At 33.2% G+C, this 19,190-nt stretch overlaps 1 protein-coding gene across 3 annotated transcripts in view; it reads left to right on the forward strand.

Moving 5' to 3' along the window:
- Window positions 1–19,190, forward strand: part of LOC124542846 (protein bric-a-brac 1-like) — a 254,865-nt gene that overhangs the window by 46,468 nt on the left and 189,207 nt on the right. The gene's annotated exons all lie outside the window — the stretch shown is intronic.

Raw genomic sequence — 19,190 nt, forward strand, 5'->3', positions numbered from 1 at the left:
CTGGGTAGGTACCACCCACTGATCAGATATTCTACCGCTAAACAACAGCACGCAGTATTGTTTTGTTCCGGTTTGAAGGGTGTGTGAGCCAATGTAACTACAAACACAAGGGACATAGCATCTTAGTTCCCAAGGTTGGTGGCGCATTGACGATGTAAGGAGTAGTTAATATTTCTTTCAGCATCATTCTCTGTGGGTGAAGGTGACCACTTACCATCAGGTGGCCCATATGCTAGTCCGCCAACCTATTCCATAAAAAAATCCAAGTAGATCAAGACCGACGGTGTTTTGCGGAGATTTCTCAGTAATCATAGCACGTGGTTAGCGAGTTCAAACCCGGTCACATCTTTCCATGACCCATTGGACTAGAATAGTTTTGAGTCCCAAAACAATTTTAAAAAATCTAGTTAGCTGTTAAAAATGTATACGCTTAACTATTACAACAGATAACGCATACGTATTTGCATTATACTCACCTCATTGTCAGCCGTTTGTAAGGGATTTTTGGGAGATGATAATTATAGCGTGCAGCAAACTCTCTCGATTGTATAACACAATTCTTAACTGTATTATTCATGTAAAAATGTATCTTCTGTATTATAGGTCAATTGATATGATCAAACGACTCCACTCACTGAGCGCTGGACCTACAAACATTTATATATTACTAACGTGAAATTATAAACAGCTCTACGAAAAAAATCTGAGTTTGTCGTAACCTGATATCCTAATATTAATCAAATGGCCTTTCAAAGCTCTTGCTAATTTTAACATTCATCTAGTTCTTCAAACAACAAACAACAACAACAGCCTGTCAATTCCCACAGCGGGGCTAAAGGCCTCCTCTCCCTTTGAGGAGAAGGTTTGGCGGAATACACATGTGGCAGAATTTCTATGAAATTTGTCACATGCAGGTTTCCTCACGATGTTTTCCTTCACCGCTGAGCACGAGATGAATTATAAAGACAAATTAAGCACATAAATCGGCGGTACCTGCCTGGGTTTGAACCCGCAATCATCGGTTAAGAGGCACGCGTTCTAACCACTGGGCCATCTCGGCTCTAGTTCTTCATTGGTGTCTAAATTTTTATTCGAACAATCGTAAACAATATCAAATTTACAGTTATTCTTCTTTAATATATTCTCTTTGATAACCGATACCGTGCCTTACATGAATAGAGTCTTATAAGTAATAAGCATATTGCCAGACAGTGCCTTAGTGTCTTTTTCTCAATAAATATGATTGTCTCACGATTACAGTTATTATATCAATTTGACGGTCATTCGTTAGAATTGGTTCAATTGTATATCAGATTAAGGAGTTGAGGTGAGCTAACAGTGTATTCTAGAACTTCGTTGCAATCTAGCTTTTATTAACAACAGGATAAGATTCAAAATGTAAGAAGCCGAAACATGTATATTTACCGTACACTTCGCATGCGTATACTTTTATTTATTTATACTCTCAACGTGTAATTATATTTGTACAATGACTTGTTATTCTAGAAAAATATAAATTAAAGAATTTCCGCTCGTATTCGATACGATTTTGGCGTTTATCACCAGCCATTTGGGATCGGAATGCCGTGGCATTGTTCGAGTTTTCGAAGTTATTAATTTCGAAGTTTTGGCACAATATGCCGCGACCGACCTTCGTACCACATTATAATTCATCAAACAATTGTCCAGCTTGTCTTATTAAATGAGAACTATTTTAGAGTCGCACTCGGCAAATAAATTACGGATATCTTTGCGTAATTTATTAAATCAGTTGCTTGTCTTATTGACTGAGCGAATAATAAAACCTTTAGGCTTTCTGGATGTTTGATTCGATTTATTATCTGTGAATCTGGCGAGTTTTGTTTTTAATACAGACAGGAAGACAGCTTACTAAATTCAATACTGAATATAGGGTACATTATTGGCAGTCCCGCTATTCTATACAACTATTAAAATGAAAAAAATAAATAAAAATGTTCAATTGTATAATTTATAACAGATTGTTATTGTAATGATCGAAGCTAAATATATGCATGCAATAATTTGTTCATAATTGCTATTATTATTGCTACAATTACTTAGAAGTAAATGGAAATGAATATATAAACAAATTATGTTGCAAAGTCAATACGAAGGTTCACCGATAATAATATTTATCTCACAAAGCTGGAGAGATTGATTGAACGCGTCTATCTTATGATCTACTATTCCGATCCTGATCGGAATAGTAGATCATAAGATAGATAATTCTTTTTGGCTTAGACAGTCCGCCTATTTAATAACTACTTTTTATTTTACAAAATTAATCTATATTATATATATTTATGTATGTAATATTAATTTAAAGCCGGAGAAATTAATAGACACAATGTCAAAAACGACATTTGTAGACACACTTGAGATTTGACGTTTGGTTTTATTATATTCTCTATTTTAGGTACTAAGACTGGATTTTGAAATATTTTAATTAAGACGCTGGATTACCGTTACAATCAACGTCGTGTAATCAATTCAAAGTTTAGTGTATTTTACAAAAATAAAGAAGTTACTATGTTTAAATTGTAATTGTTCTTACTTCTTTAATAAATTTAAATCATATATTCAAGAGTTCATAAATAAATCAGGCATATTATTCAAATATTTATTTAGTCGTAGTTGATAAAAAAGTGTGTATTATGTATTTGTTGATTTACTGGCGCGATATTTAAATTGTATTTTATCAACATATCTTAGTTTATTTGATTGATGGAAATAAGTAAATATTGATTTAAATCGCTATAGCATCTTAGTTTACATTTAACTAATATTATAAAAGTTACTTTGACTGTATGTCTGTCTTATCACGTTAAAGCAACTAAGCCGAATTTGATAACATTTGGCTCGAGGCAGTCGTGAACCTCAAGATAGAACAAAACCTTTTTATGCTGCACACCTGACGAAAACAAATGAAAATGCAAACTCGCAGCCGGAAACTAGTTTATAAAAATCTCCTAAAGAGAAAAATGTTCGTAAGCGTTTACTTGAAATATATTTTGATATGATGGCACATGTTTGTGGCATTAAACACATATAACGCGCTGAAAACGCAAATACACGAGTAAATACATATTATTAACTTTCCGCGTTTCAAAGCTACGACGGCTAGTGATAGTTTTAATATAAAGACAGGGATAAGGAATTCCTACAGAGTGTTTTGCTTAGGGAATGTTTAGTTTTATTTGAACAGTTTGAACTTCGTGGAGGGTTAGTTACATATTAATAACAGAGATATGAGTAACGGAATGAGATTTATAGAATTTGTAGCTATGATATGTATTAATATTGTAACCTTAAGTGTATACGCATGCTTTTCAACTACATACTTTTATATTTGTCTTTATTATACCTTCGATTGTCAGTGTGTGTGTGTCTTTTGTAATTCGAAAATATATTTGCAATTGCAGAACAAATTGTTTACACACATCTTGAAAACTTCAGGAGTTCAACTTACAGATTTTTATTCTAATCAAAAATGTATTACATAAAACGTAACCTGGTACCTGGGCTATATTGTTACACTGATTTTAAAATATTAGCTTTGAATATCGCGGGTATTACCTGACAAGTATCGTTAAAATAACATTAACTTCTATAGTTTCCCTTTGGTAAAATTTCTTTCTCAGCTCAAAGACATTATTGGGTTTTAGTTTACTAGAAAGATTTTAAGTAGTCTTATTAATTATTATTTACCAGCTGGTCTAATATTGCTTATTATATAATCACTTATACGGTATTATCGTTAACATACAACAAATTATATTTATTATAATTTACAACCTTGCAATTAACCCATTTACGGCCAAAAACTTTCTTCATATACGTAATATGCTGATGATGTTTTTAACTTTTTTTAGTGAGGCTAAAACGACCTCATTGGTAAATTAAAGATTTTTTTTTAATCCGTAGTGTAGCGAAAGTATCTGCAATATTGCTATTAAATTTGATACTATTGAATAAAATATAAGAGACAGTGGTATCAATCATAAATCTGTTTGCTGGCAGCCATCTAGCCGGTTATTTTTATTTTCTTGTCAATATCCATCTCTAATTGTCCGCCACAGTTCCGCTAACAAGTACCGGTTTTCAAATTACAAATTAGTCGATAAAGGTACGTTCAATCGCTAGCGTAAACCATGAAGCCTGTAATCAAGTGTTAAAACGTAACGTATATATATTATCACCATAATAACACATCATGCAAAAATACGAAAACAAATGATAATATGACGTGGATATTTTTTTTCAACGTTTCGTTTTCGTAATTATCTTAAAAATATTTAGGATGACGAGACGGCTATTCTCGAGGCATTCGTTAACGTCCGTGTTACAAAATGTTAATTAGTTTTTTTATTACAAATGTCCAATCCGATATCAGTGCCATCTTCGTTCCGGGGGTGGCAACGGAGCATCGAAAAAGGACAACGTTCGTAAATTATTGCTTGTGTCCAAATATTGATGTTCTGTGTTTATTCTTTAAAACCGGACGCACCGCTACGGTATAGTATTTAAATGTATTCACAAACAAAGGGCGCGCAAGGGCCTGGCGCGAAGGGAGCCTCGCTGCCTCCACTACTATGTACCTAATTGAAATTTCCTACTCGGATTGCTAGTATTTGATACTTGATTGATTGTATTCGCTTAAGGAATTTTAGATATACAAAAAAGTTACTTGTTTAAAAATATACTGGTTCAATGTAATATAATTAATTAACAGTAGTTTTCAATTAAGCTAAAGTTTTAGAGATTTCATTAGTTTACTGGTTCTTTTTTAAATGAGGCTATCACACTTTATTGCGAAGTATAAAGACTATGTAATCTATTAAAAAAAGAAAGTTGACACATTCTTATTTGCTCTCTGTGTATCTATCTTGGATCTGGAAATAAGGACTTTTAATTCAAATATATCCTTACCACATTATCACGAGTCGTACGCGTCGGTTAATTGTTGCGGCAAATGCGTTAATCGGTGATCTAAAACATTAGCATCCTATTTAATTTGTATTAATTATAATCTTCAAAGTTACCGAGCTATTGTTACTACATTAAAGTGTACTGTCCTTGCAACAGTGGCCTCGGCTTTACCGCTAATTCTAACATGAATCATAATATAATTTTGAGGTAAAAAATGGGCAAATTTAACAATTATATTTAATAGGCACTGAAGGTAATATTTAAATATATGCAGGTAAAGATGTTTGTTGTTACCAGCAGACATTGTTCTAATTTAAATAATGTTTTGTTTTGTTACGAAGAAGCAAAAAATAAATATTTTTATTATTGAAAGTATCAAGACCTCCCACGCGGCGTAGAGCAGAAGGGCCGGGCAGCCTTTAAGTTTACTTATAATATTAAGATAAATATTTCACATGCCCATGTGAAACTGCTTTATGGTTTGAGAATATCACTTTTAAATCGTACTGTGTTCGAGGTTCGAATGTTTTAACAGCAATTAGATGCGTTTTACCCGCCCTTATTGTTAGCTACGCTTAGCCCGGTATTGATAGTGAGTCAATAGTGCTCGTCTGGTCGCTCTATTGTATATCGTGTTCGTTTCGGGTTTACTTGTTAAAAATCTTGGTGAACTACTTTATTTTTGGGGGGCAAATAGACTACCTCAGGTTTTAAGAGGAAAGGCCAACATGCGCGGTCGGAGGTGGGAGCCCCGCGCGCACGGTGGTCGCGCGCGTTTGACACCTAATTTGTTTGCACTCGAACGTCGCTGATCGAATATTAAGAGCTTCGGACTTACATGGGCCGTGAATCTTTAAGTATCGTAAGGGTCAGATTAGTTCCGCATCGACGCGGCTCCTAAAGGGTCTGCTGCTTTATAAAACATGTGTAGTGTCGCCGTTTTTGTAAGTTGTGTCGTGGAAAAATATAGACGGTTCTGTTTGTTTGCGATTTGGGAATTACTGTTTATTACAAAATTAGACTGAAGAAACACTGCTAAACAACAACGCTGCCCCATTCATGCTCACGTTTGTAAATTTTTAATGCAATAGTCATATTTTATGTAAGTCGGGCGGTTAAAGTTTTAGCATCGCGAGGAATTTATTTTAGCGTTTACTAGCTCATTCCATCGAATAATACTCAGTTAGCAGTAAACAAAATTGAAACAAAGCGAATGTATTAAGCCGTGGAGCGATATTAAACCGAGATCGGAAGCCGGTGGCGCTACGCCCGCGCCCGCACCGCCGTATAATAATACGGGGCCAACTTTTCTCATTTTAATGTTGTTCCCTGGCAAAGTTTAAATATAAAAATATAATGATGCGGCACGCATTAGTGAGTCATTGAGTGCGTGCGTGCCTGCCGCGCGACTTTCAGCTCTCGCGTCGCGAATATAGAAGTTAAAAACAAACGGAAAATAAACTTTTCGAATAAAATAAAAATAACCCTCTTGGCGGCGAGGGTGGCGGCCCTCCCCAATAAAAAATATAATAACTTTTCTTTTTATTCGACGTAATGGCAACCGTTCGCTTCTAATGTTGCCATCTCATTCGCTCACAGATTATTGTAATGGGGTGCGGACCGGGAATGCGGGTCGCGGCGATGCGCTGCGAACTACTGCGAACGACTGCGAACTTCCTACGGCCGCGAGTGGCGTCGCGCGTCTGCTCGACAGATTGCCTTAGCGCGCTTAGAACCCGCGGCGGCGGGCGCATCCCCAATCAGCCCATAACAATGTACCAATAGATCTTCACAATTATCCAATTGCCATTTAAATTCAATCAAATAGACCGTCGAGTAGGTTGTAATTTAAGAATACAGCTGGAGTTACGATTTAGATAAACTCATTGAATATGTATATCGGTCGATTCTTAATTGACTTAACCGCGTAACATATGTTGACGTAGGCGTAAACGAGCGTAACAATAAATAAGACATATGTTGGCACTTGTACACGCTCTCGTTTCGGTCGTACGAACAATGCGCTAGGGCGCGTACCACCGCGTACCACACTGACCCTCAAACGCTGTCCTTTATAAATACGATAACGGTTATTATCCCCTAGCCCCAGGGCTGCAACTACATTTAAATTCTGCTACAAAAAATCGATTCTTACTAAACGTCTATGTAACAAGATATTGACAATAACTGTTACTTAACCTACTATAATATTGATATTACGTAAAATAAGGTCTATTTTATTTATTATTTTGAGACATGTACATTGTACATGTATACAATAAATATGTATATGTAGATTATAAAGATAGTAAACATTCGATATTTAAATGTAAAAGTAATAAAATAGGGGCGAATTTTACGATTATAGCAGCCCTACCGAAGATGCAAGATGGACGCATCTTATACAAATAGCCGTCCGCATCCACGCTACAATAATAATAATCTATTGTTCCACTGCACTGTGATCGTGTTTTGAATTCGAACTAAAATAATACATTCTATTCACTTTTCGGTCGAGTAAATCGTATCATAATTTAAACAATAAGAGTATTTTCTTTTTTAATACTCGACCGGTTGCAAATAGTTTTAAACTTAATATCTCTGTCTTTATGTTTTATTATTCACCGTACACTCAATTACCGATAAGGAAAGCAAGGAATGTTTGCATACAATATTCCTCTAGTGATATTGTATGCAAAATCAAAACTCCCAATACCGACCGACTAATTTAGGTCGGACGAACGAAGATGAGAAAATAATAAAATATGAGAGCAGCAATAAAATGACTTTTTGTTTAGCGGCCATTATACTTTTATTATATTTAAATTTAAATGGAACCGTATTTTAGTTTCAATGTCACACGCTGTAAGTACACGGGAAATTATTCTCTAAACGTCTATAAATAATGACGATAATCGCGTGTAGAGACGTAGAGCGCGCGCGCCGCGAACAATAGAATAGAGGACGAAATGAAAAATCTGTTCACAATAACATAGCGTGTTTGAACTGTCCGTCTGTTTGTTTAGTTGGAAACTAAAAAATCTACCAACAGAATGTCTCAGCTAAATTTACACATAGGTACAGGCGATCATATAAAATGTTTTTGACGTGTCCAAACATATTAAAACGACCGTTGTCTTTATGTGCGAGAGTCGGGAAGACGTTTCGAGTCGTGCCTTTCGTCGGCTGTTTTATTTCATTCCCGTTTGTATAAAACAATCTATACTTAACGTTAAACCAAATGCAATACTTAAATACAATACAGTATCAAAAATATGTCGTTTGTAGTGTATCTATAAATAGGTAATTAATGTGTGAATAAAAATCAGCAGTCTCATCTGACATTTATGCAAACTACACATGTATTTGATTTGTCTTTGTAAATGTGCTAGAATTCGTATTTGTCGGTATAATACATCTGTACGTACACAAATATATATTAATGTCATTATATGTACGAGCGTGTAGTAGTCATAAAATTACGGGTCAAATATAAATATTTACGTAACACCACCAAATAAAGTTAGTATGTTGTCGTGAGATTATTTAAATATTAACATATACATTTTATCTTGTTAACATTCTCGCTCAAAATTCAGACTATGTAACACTGATAATCGGAGTTACATAGTCTGATCGCTTTATCTTGTTTTTTTTTTACATTAACATTCATAATTTAAATAATATTTAATTTATATTTATAACTAAAAATATGTACAATAACATCGATCATATTCTGTTAATTTTTGTAATCTTCATAAATATAGTTTACTAATTTACTTCAATTTATCAAACTATTGTTAACAGTTTAATACCATAATAAAGAAAAACTTATCTGGTGCATAGTGGAAATAAAACATGCTTACTACAAAAAATTGAAATTCATATTAATTTCAATCAAATTTAAGAACAGTATCAAAAGACTAGTACTATGCACGTCTGCATCTTACGTTGTACATAAGAACTAAAAGCCATTTATGCAAAAATAAATAAAAATGTTTTGTTTTTGCATTCCCGCCGTTGATCCGTGTCACGTGCGTCGTATTTCCAAAAACATCACGCCAGTAGAACCGTCAAAAGTATGATCTATCTGTACATGTAGAACAATAAAGAACAGAACAACAGCCTGTAAATTCCCACTGCTGGGCTAAAGGCCTCCTCTCCCTTTGAGGAGAATCTTTGTTTCATTCCACCACGCTGTTCCAATGTGGGTTGGTGGAATACACACGTGGCAGAATTTCTATGAATTTTGTCACATGCAGGTTTCCTCACGATGTTTTCCTTCACCGCTGAGTACGAGATGAATTATAAAAACAAATTAAGCACATGAATCAGCGGTGCTTGCCTGGGTTTGAACCCGCAATCATCGGTTAAGATGCACGCCTTCTAACCACTGGGCCATCTCGACTCACTTAACATTTATGTATTAATGATAAATTTGAATTTGAATAACGAAATATTTCTGTCGTCAATAATAGAAAAATAAAGTTGACTACGTTGATACTCGTATAGTACATACATTCAAGTTTTGTTCTCTATTTAATGATCAGTTCAACAACAGAAAAATAATTTCAATTCATTTCCGTTATTTACCTCGGATAATATATAATGCAGAATGCTCCGTCAGGGTAATTACCACTTGTTAGTTAGCATTATCAGTATTAGTTAGACTACCGCCAAACACCAATAACTTGTAATGCCGACTTCCAGTTCGAAGACTGAGTGAGCCGGTGTAATTATACGCACAAGGGACAGAACATTAGTTCTGTAGCTCGCGGCCCGTATACAATGTAAGGAATTATAAATAATTCTGCCAGTTCATATCAATGGGCTTTTATTATACTATATTTGAAATGTCATTAAGTACAATTTTGAGAGTACACCTCGCCTCATTGCCTCCACTGGTGACAGGAGGGCTTGAGGGTGTTTTTTGCCCAGAGGATCGGAATTGCGACTAGCATTCTTGCCACCATTCCACGCGGTCAAGATTTATACAGTAACTAGTTTTAGTTCATATTTGTATATATATATATATATATTTAAGCATTTAATGTTGTTAATTCTTATGGTCATATAAATAAATCATTTTGAGAGTACAACTAAGATGTAACGTATGTGACAATTACTCGGTAGATTCCTGTTTGATGGGTATATGTACCATATTGTAAAACACATAGCTTCAAAAATCCCGTATTTAAGAATTTGGAAATAAATTTACTAACTACGATTCGAGTGAACATTCTGTTGTGAATGTAATTAATTATTAGATGGTCCTTAACCCATTTAGTGGGTTAGTGTAGTTTGTAAACTGCATGAAAAAATAATCCACACCTTTACTGTCGGCTTTAGGGAATGTTTTTGCTGGTGGCTGGTTCCACCCCCATACGGGTGGTTGGGATTACGTACGCGCTTGATGGATGCATTCAACTTTTTCTTTTCTAGCCCCTTACGATATCCATGGGCTAAAATCTACTCAGCCAGAGCTGATTATTTTATTAAGAACGAAATTACTTTTAATAATTGTTTCGAAAATAAGAATAGATATACTCTCTTTAATTTATTAATTTTAATTATAAAAGATGTGTATATTGATATTATAATTAGTCAAAAAATATATCATCGTTAATAGTTAGATTATAAGTTAAACTTTTACAATAAATAACTTACCAACGTAGTTTCCATTTTATACCGGGCTTGCAACTAAATCACAATTGTCACATTCATTGTATGCATTCCTTTATATTTCCAATCCGCTATCTCGTTTCATAAAAACTCAAATGTAATTAACTAATTGTAGCCCGCGGCTTTACACATTTTTAAGGGTTAGGTGTTTGGCGTAAAAAAGTAGCCTAAGTCATTTGTTTGGAGTTGAAGTTTGCTTCATATCAAAATGTAACAAATTAGATATTATTTGATCAACAGACAGACAGGTAGTCCTAGTCTCTTTTCCGTTATAATAAGTTCAACTCTCCAACCAGAGATGTATTATGCGATGCTAATAACTTTAATCCATTGCTCATCGTTGCGTGAACGGACACACAAAAAAAAAACAAACATTATCATTTAAAATATTAGTATGTATAGAAATAATTGTAATTAAAATAACATTTGCCGTAATTTTCTTGTAACCAATTGGTGCAGTGGTGCATCTTTTGTGGCTTCCGCAAAAGAGGTCGCCCGTTCATTCCATTATGCATCTCATGGTTTTTCAATTTATGGAAAAGAGATCATTGACGTTTTATAATGGTGATACTAATAACTATCAAGACTTTCTTTGCAGTATCCGAGCCAATTTCAATGGGTCGAATGAACGAATGAATGTCATAGTACACGTCACAGATTTATAAGCATTTATTGTGATTGGTAAAGATTTCTTATCAACAAAATATCCATACCGACACAGCCCTACCTTCGATTGATATGATACAACGACGCTCGAAATTGGAATGCTTTCGAAATGGCTTATAAAAATCTCTATCAATCAAGCTTGTTAAATTTTAGTGATAAAACAATACGTTTTATTGTTTTGACCGATAGAACTACTCGTAATATCAAACTCGAAACTCACCTTGAAATCGAACGCGATATCGAAGTATGATTATAACATTTAAGGAAATAACGTATCTCCGTACAGTCTCACAAGTGAGATACAAATCTAGTTCTTATGTATAGAATATGCAATGCAAGGGGGACTAGACAAAGTTTAATCGGCATTACTCGCAGCGATTTCGAAATTAGCCTTCGTCAAATTATTCGATTCAATACGTCATATGTTTACCTGATAAATCGAATACATATGTCATTAACATACATTACGTGACTTCGTCGAATTTCGCCGAACATACATTACTTTGTCTAACAAAATTTATATACAACAGACAAAGACGCGGGAACAGAGTCGATCGAGTCAAGATGATCGGAATATTATATTAATAATATCAGGTTGTATCGTATAAGTTATAACAGTCGTAATAAGTATACCGGTGCTATCATTTGGAATGGACAATAATTGCTTGCGTGTGTATTATAAGTTAAAATAATATGCCCTAATGCTCGGCCGACGCTAGCCATCATGTTATTAACGTTATAAATAAATATACAATGTTTACCGGTCGATTCTGTTCGCGGATTTCATCGTTATTATATAAGGAACTTAATATTTATATGTGAAATGTTTTAACTAAATTTAAATAAGATTGATATTTTTTTTACACACGATTTATATTAAAAGAAATTGTCTCATTGGAGTGGCTTCAGATATAGATATCCTTTATAGGGTTTTTATTCCAGGTCAGGTCTGATAAAAGTCTCCTATTGATAAACTCTATGGAAACGGAAAGTGACTAGTAAGTCACAGATGAGATGCGATCTGTGTTTGCGCACATAAACGGACACTAGAATATTTCCTATGCAGCTGGCTTGATAATAGCTATCGTGGTATCCATGAAGGCTATTCAAAGAGGATGGCATAGTTTATCATAAACAATATATTACATTTGTAATAATCCGTGAAATCATAGATAGAAGATCGGAACCTAACCCACAAGCTGAATTTCAATAAAAAAATTGGAGCAAAGAAGAATAACTTCTATTAATATGCTATCATTGCTTTGGATATAAAATGAAATGATATATTTTTTAATGCATTTTATTGAATTATTTGTATTCGTGATCTTCGAAAACATCTAAGCGGTTACTGCGCTATTACGGTCGTTTCAAATATTTTAAATAGATTGTAACCGGTTCAGACTTGCGCTAATGCAAAAATTTGTGTTTAACTTGACTTATTCCGTCAAAGTTATTATTAATATTTTAATGAAATATGTTGATTAATTACTGAACACAAATTATATAAACTACAGATGGTAGAGCTTGCGTTGGTACCGAATTATCTGTTATTTCAACGCCAACAGCACTACTTTCTATAGCTGTGTTGCGGTTTAAAGGCAAGTGCCGGTGTAATTATCGGCACAAAAGACAAAACAGTTTACCCGTCGTGTTTAATTTTCATTGTCGGTGTAAATATTTTTTACATTAACTTTTATCGGTGGAGAATATTTACATCATCTGGTTTCTGATGCTCTGGTACTTCTGGTATCAATAAGGATACATAAAATCTGTGACATATCCTCATTGTAAATATGCAGGTTTTCTCACGATGTTCTTCACCTCTGTGAGAAGATTATAAATAAAAATTGAATACGAGAAAATTTTGTGCTGCTTGTCCGGGTTTGAACTGATAACCTTCGCTTGTACTCGTGTTCTAATCACTGAGTCAGCCTGTTTCAAACATAGTTTATAGTATAATATTACAGTTCATTAGTTTAAGCACTCATTGTCAAAAAATAATTAAATACTTATACATCAGATTAGTCGCTTATTCATCTGAGCGTGTTTTGTGTCGACTACATATAAAAAAAAACTTTAATTTCGTTTTATATTACTAATCTAAATTTTATTTTATAAGCGATCATGATCAAAGCATGAAGTAACTTATTTTTTTATATAACGATTATTATTGTAGAACTAATACATCATATTAAAACACACGTTTTTTTTTATTGACCGACTCTTGCAAATTGTTAAGATGAATACATAGATAATAATCTGTGGTTACAACATTTTAGATGTGTCTCTATTCTATGAATAATTGAAAATATACTATGTGTTTTGTATTTTTGTCGTTTAAGAATATTTTTGTTCAGTTTTTGTCTTAAACTATTGTATAGTCACGTAGACGGTATTATTTCCACATTGTTATTAACATTATTATATTTTTTGTTAGAAAAAAATGCTAATAACCCTCCGAAAGGCTTATAACGTCCATAATTACAGTGTTCTGTCCTCGCTCCGATGGTTTCGGGGTTCGATATCGGCGAGGGTAATTTTTTTTTATAATTTTTACATGTGTTCTATAATTTGTTTTGTAGTAATGTTAATCGGATTGTAACTCGAGATGATAATAATTTTGTTATTGTGATACGTTATTTGAAAGGTGAGTAAAAATAATGCAATGTAAATTAACAGCTGATTAATCCCAGAGGTAGGTTAGAGGCCTCTTCGAATTAAGATGAATTTGAATTAATTTACGACGTAGCATCAGCGGATGCTGGATAGCACATACACATGAGATAGAATAGGATCTGAAACTGCGTGTTTCAGGGCAAAAAATATTTTCGATTTATTAGTAACCGCTGATCAATTATTTTATCTGAAGTAAAATACAGGAGAACGTAAATATTTCATGTCAAAGCATTGTAAATTAAATTATCTCACATAAGTATGTACATATGAGTTAATATGTATTTTATATTAATAATTGAATCATTATTATACATTAAATAAAAATATAATAAATAAAATTTATATTCAGCAATGACTATTTGCAGCATGGTGGTATTAATAACATTTTATTTGCCTTGTGGCCGTCAGTCGGTACGTTGGCCCTCGTGCGGACACAGATTAAACGAAACGTAGTTATGACAATCGAATTAAAGAAAGAAAATTAATCACAGTAACTGTCAAAAGCACATTATCTATGCAAATACAAATATTTGTCACGTTTAGAAAAGTAAAAAAAAAAACAAACACGATGATATATGATTACGTGATAAAATACTTGTAGTTAAATATTTGTAGATGTTTTTTGTTTCGTAATTAATTAGAAGCATTTAAAATAATATATCAACGATCACGCAAAAAAAACAACTATGAACAGACATGACATTTAATTAAAGATTGTGTTTGTAAAGATACATAACATTATCTTATATTGACATATTACACTTAAAAGGTAAATTAAAATGCAAGTTTGAATTGACGTGAGTTTAACACATAGTCGTAATTATCGTCCCACCTGTCGCCGCGTTTAATCTTTGCCAATATTATACATGAATCAATTTATTCGAGCAGTGCGCGCGAGCGACTGCATATTTTTCAATTACGTCAATTTAAAATAATACTTAATTCACTATTGTGACTCATTGGGAGCATTGTGTCAGTCGGCGGACAAGTAAAGTGGATTTTACATTGTGTCGCTCACAAAGCTGATCGTTGAAAAGTTTCGTCACATGCCCGCGAGTAGGCAAGAACGTTTAAATTATAATACGTTAATTGAGATCAATCTTTGACTAATGTTTTGCTTGATTTGTTTGACCCAGCGCGATCTTTGCGAATTTGATATATTATAATTATAAGGTTTTGTTCGAGTTGCTAAAATATTACCTGTATTTATTTGAATGTTTTTTCGTTGATTCGTTTGTAACACGGCTTTTGAGTGGATCCGTGTTAGGTTATTTTTATTTGATAAATTAAATTTAATAAAATGTAACGGATTATAATAATTGTAAATTGTTTGTCAAACCTTTATGATAATATTATGTATGTGTTAGGTGGAAAATAAATATTAGAAGTCGTAATTGAAATGGTCTCAATATTTTTGATGTGAAACATCTTTTGGCGCTCCTTGGGGCTATTATCGACTAGAATGCTCTCTTCTTCCGTCTTTCCCCTTCTCCACTGCCGCTCTTATTTTAATGCGTGTGTGCGTGTATGCATGTCTACACATTACTTTGCTGTCTTTGTATTTATTTTATTCAAGAAAAATATATTAATTTTATTCAAGTAATATATAAAATATGTTATTTTTATTTACTGCTTACTACAATAACCATCAATTTCGATGTTCCACGTCTGGCGGGCGTCCTGTGACATATACGTTTCTTTTTTATTATTGTATGGAAATAAAATATTATCAACCCAATATCAAACCGCACAAATGCGGCACATTACTCGATGCGGTTTGACGGGAAATAAATACACGGAGTCCAGGATATTATAACGTACGACCTTGGCTCGACAATAGGGTACGATTTAGTCTGGATATATTTAGAGGAATTGGATGTTTGTACGCCTCTTTGTACGCCTGTTTAACTTATCCTTTTTTTATTTAAGGTAGGTAGACTGTTCGACGTTTACCATCCCTTACACTGCTAATGCGCCACCAACCTTAACAGCTAAGAACCACCCACTTAACCTTCAGCGTAACAATACTAAGTATTGGTTTTTGGCGGTAACTACTCAGATGGGTTTCCAAAAAGTCTTAAGTGCAACATTAAATTGTAGTGCAAATGTTTCTTATAATTATTAGTATGTTTTATAATAATAATTATTCCGAATGGCATCGTTTAAAGTGTATGATGAATTAAGTCACGGGCCCGCATCGCACATTAACTATATTAACGTGTTTTTGCGATGGAAATAAGTAGAAAAGAAAATTTTAGTGCGTGTAGTTTTCCGTGACGCATTTTAGTGTACAGTCGATGCTAAAAGTGAAGCAATAATATCTTATATATGTATTTAATTTGTTTAAATTAAATGTAATTAAGGAGAGTTTTGCCTCGATAGTAGTAGTAGTTGTAAATGTTTAATTTCGTAATAGCCGCTTCGTTTATACTATAACTATAACCTCAATAAACGGACTATACAATATATTTTTTTGTAACTCATCATTTTCGTGTATTGAAGAAGGTTATTAAGAAATAAGAACTCCTACGACCTCTACTACGCTACAAACATATTTTACTTGTTGGTTATAAATTAACCGGTTAATGTACATACAAGTATATTAACACCTACAACGACTATTTGTCCTAAAGTGGAAGAGCAATAGACGCAATCATCACAATTTTTATCCCAAATTAGTATTGTTTCCTGTTATTTATGCGACCGGTTCCGTGTCTTTCGACCCGGTTATTGTGAATGGTGATCGCGTTGCGTTGCCCGGTCGTGTGTGCTTTCAATGTTGTAGGGATGTGATGTGTTTGGTTTATATACGTACACCGCTTAACTTTAATTATCCAATTTGTATTCAAGTTGCAGTGAAGAGTGGCTCTGTATTATTTATCGCGTGAATTAAGGTCTCGAATAGTATGTTTTGTTCCAACTCTGTTTTCTTATATGTATAAAATTAGTTTGCATAATATATATTGGCTCGCTCAATCGTGGGGCTATTTAGAAAACAATGGTACGTTTTTATATATATCTTCTTATTTACTTTGTACGTTTGTATCGTAATAATGATAATTAGTAATTGGAATCGGAATTTGTACAATCGATTATCAGTTGTAAGTAATAAAAATTATTCATTGTGTCTGTTGTGTGTAAAAAGAAATACGCAGAGACTTTGTAAGTTAATTTACTATGAAACTTTGTTTCATAATTATTTAAAAGAAAAACAGTTTTTATGTGAATATATATAAATCTAAAAATTACAGCCTGTAAATATCTGCTAGGTAATATATACTTATACATATGTACTATAATATGTTCGACCACGTTGATCCAGTGCTGTGGATACATACGAGGCAGAATTTCATCCGCAATTATTTCCTTCACCGAACACACGTCAAATGTATTTTTACTTCAATAGATATACAGTTAGACAAGCGTCACTTTTTATATAGTAGATCGTATCAGAGTCGTCAGTTATTGTAAATAATAGGATAAAGCCGGAGCCTTGAATATTGGGACGTTGCGTGCCGAAATATCTATTGAAAACAATTTAAATGTTATGCAAATAATATACCACGTGTGACATATTCTTGATAAAATCGCTTTTTAAATCTTTAAACGTGTACCAAATAGCTCGAATCTGACGCGGACGAAAATTCACGACTAACAAGTAGTTATAACAAGGAAAAATTTAAATGCGCTCTTTTTTAATAGTGGCAAGTAAGGTTTGCGAAGACGGCTCGTATCGCCGATACAATTGCATTCTAACAGATGCTCTTGCATAAATAGGGTGAAACGACTTAATTACTTTTTTCCTGGTTTATAATATATCTTTAAATATTTATAATTACACACTAAACAAATTTGTACAGTAATTAATATTAGGAGTCATACATTGGTCGAAATTTGTTCCTTAATTGCTAAAAAACAAAAGAGGCTCAGCTGATCATTATTGTAATAAAAAACTCAAATAAAAAAAATGAGATGATTTTTTAACTTTTGACGTTCGCTGTCAGTGACAGAACGAACGCCAATTAATAATGTTTTATATTAAACATCTGTATAGTTTACGTGTTCTTTTATTAATTTAATGTATTTTATTTTATATTAAGATATTAGCGTTTCGTACTTATCAATTGTTCAAATTTGTTTGTAATCGATGCGCTTATTTTTCGAAAGAAGTTAATAGTTTACCAGAACACATTCCCCTGACACTGAATATTGTCCGGGCTTCGAAATGTAGTAATATACATAAAATTACTCATATCTTAAGTAAGAATCATAATCTATAATTAGCTAGGTAATTTTTTTTCAATATGACTGTACTCTTACTTATGACGGCATAATGTCGATTTTTATTTAAACATTAAAAGTTAATAAAGACAAATATTTTTTTTATCTTGACTAATTAAAAATAATAAATAAAATTATGCATGTGTGGAGTTGATTTAAAAATACAGATAAGAATTTATAAAAAAATTATAAATCACGATTATACATCACTAGTGTTGATTGAGCGAAATTACCTTTGTCAATACTTATTACGCGTCAGCAAAACGATATTGTACTTTATTGTGATATATATAAAGGTGTTATTCGTTTGATCGTTGTATTACCTACAAGTGTCAATGCACTCATACATATTAAAATCTATTTGCACTCATCTGTTGCACTTCGCTTTATTAAATGTTTTATACTTAAGTTTCTTTTTAGTTCCAATCATACCTAACGAAGATATCGCATTGTGTGGAAGTATTCCAAATTTTAGTGACGTTTTTTGAGTTACATTTAAATAACTTTGACGTTTTGTCTTAGAGGCTTTTTTAAACTATTCATGCAATAATAATGACACATAAGTGAATTGGTTGTCATCCAGGCAAAAGTTAAGACTTTTTTCATTAAACGTATTACGTAGGCTTATATTCCAACCGCGTAAAAATTAGGACGTTTAACTAGCTTGTAGAATGTTTTTCTTAAAGTATGATATTGGTTGGTCATAATGCATATATAATTAATAGACCATGGTATCCGATTAAACCTATATATTGCGACGGTTGAATAATAAACCATCAATTCATAATGCTTTTGCTTCGAATTTTAAGTATTCCGGCACGTAGAAGGGTTTCGGATCCAATAATACGAAACAAAGCTTTTTGTGGGTACCGATATCATAGAAGCGAAATTTCTTAATAAATTGCCTCGTGCACAATATCTTTGAAAGCCTATTG

Source organism: Vanessa cardui, chromosome Z (assembly GCF_905220365.1).
Source record: "Vanessa cardui chromosome Z, ilVanCard2.1, whole genome shotgun sequence".
NCBI classification, from domain to species: Eukaryota; Metazoa; Arthropoda; class Insecta; order Lepidoptera; family Nymphalidae; genus Vanessa; species Vanessa cardui.